Genomic DNA, 2,072 nt, shown 5'->3' on the forward strand with positions numbered 1-2,072 from the left:
AAAACAATGGTGTTTAATCAGAGCGTAGTTTTGTCTTTTAGCTATAATTTGTTTTTAATTTAAAAGAAAAATATGTCCTTTGGTGGTCTTATAAGATTAGCTTTATTAGAACAATTGGAAAATGGTCTTGAAAATAAACTTTATTTTCTTCCATAAACTCTACTAAATTTTCAAATTGTTTGCGGGTTGTTTGTGTGTCTCTTCTGTACATGCTCCATTGAAAGTGTTTGAGATGATAGGTCAAGAACAATAACGAACGAAATTGAAAGTGAATGCAAATCATAAACAAAGACAAGTATGGAAGTAGGTGGCCCAAATGGCCAACACGTGCACATGTGGCGGTGGAGCATATGTTTTAGAACCTTTGATGGTTTGATGTTAACTCTCTCTCTCTAACTAATATACTATTCGTATAAGGGCATCTCACTTTATGTACCCAATATTTTTTTCCTTTTTAACGTTTGATGTATAACTGGGTCGGAAACGCATACGTTAACTCGGAGATATAGCACACCTCGGTTGTGTTGCTGAGTTATCGAAAATGTTATCCTAAACTGTTAAGTTGCCATAACGTGTGACCGTTAAAAATAGCATTTATGATACAGCACAGGGCTGATTGTCGTCCTGCCAGCTGACGAAAGCTGACAAAATCCACGCTACCTACAGTCATGATGAACAGAGAGGAGTACGGGCGGAAAATCCAAAACTTACTGGACCCAGTCGCGTACACGAAGCTCAAGAAAGACCCGACTTAAGCCAAGTTCAGGTACACCAACCGCCTGATCAAAATATCCTCAATATACGAGAACACCATGAAGAGGATGATTAAGGCAGAATGAATTACCGAAGGTTCACAAGGAAGGAATACGACTTAGACCAATCGTCAGTGCCTCGGGATCACCAACTTACGATATAGCAAAATATCTATCCTCTCTTCTGCAGCCACACTTTGGGTCCAAACATACATAAAATACTCCAAACATGTCATGAAAAAGGTCGAAAACTTCAGACTGGAACATACGGACATGCTGGTCAGTTTCGATGGATCTCTAGGCACAAAGGTACAGAACGTCCAAGGTGACGAATCCATAGAATTAGTGGTTGAGCTATTTGAAAAGAGTGCAACACATTTTTTCAAGGCTTGTCTAAACGGCAGCTACTTCCTGTGGAATGGAGAGTACTACGACCAAAAAGAAGAGGTTGCCATGGGAATCCCACTCAGCTCGGTGGTGGCGAGTCTCTTCATGGATTAGTTTGAGGAAATAGCGATGAGCACCGCACTCCTTAAACCAACGATCTGGTATCGATATGTCGGTGACACGTTTCTCCTATGGAATTAAACGAACAGCATCCAAAAATCAAATTCACCATGGAAGTTGAACAAAACCACCAACTGGCCTTCTTGGATGTTTCGGTGTCTAGGGAAGGTAATCATTTGGACCACAGGGTAGATCGAAAAGCCATCCACACGGACAGGTACCTTCACAAGCTATCTAACCACCACCAGAGTCAGAAGCAAGCAATCATCAACACTCCTACGGATAGAATCAGAAAAATATGTGGACCCCAACATTTAACCGCAGAACTACTGCACCTAAAAAAGCATTTCTTCAGAACGGATATTCCCAGTTGGACATCAAAAGAGCTGTAGGGGTGGGCCGTGCTGAAAGGAGTGAATCCACTCTAAAACCTTTCCTGCTCTTTGGTCCCAGTGTTACGGACATAATTGGGAGGCTCCTGAGGAAGCACAGCATAAGAACAATCTACAGGCCCACAACAAAGATACGATAATGTCTAGGGTCAGTTAAATACAGAAGATCYCCTCGCAACTGCAGGAATCTACAAAACTCCATGCTCCTGTGGCAGCGTATACATAGGAACTMTGGTTGCCACCCACTGGAACCCACTGGTTTTRACATGATAAATTGTTGCTCTTGTTTTCGATTCGAAAACGAAGCAGCTACCGATTGACAAAAATGTTAATATTTTTAAAATAATTATCAAATGAAACTAGCATGTAATACAATTGAACAAGCGTTACAAACAAATAGAAATTTATTGACACTTACTAA

The sequence above is a fragment of the Dendroctonus ponderosae genome, unplaced genomic scaffold (assembly GCF_020466585.1).
Source record: "Dendroctonus ponderosae isolate FM_Combo_2020 unplaced genomic scaffold, Dpon_F_20191213v2 Dpon_F_20191213_4, whole genome shotgun sequence".
Classification (NCBI taxonomy): Eukaryota; Metazoa; Arthropoda; class Insecta; order Coleoptera; family Curculionidae; genus Dendroctonus; species Dendroctonus ponderosae.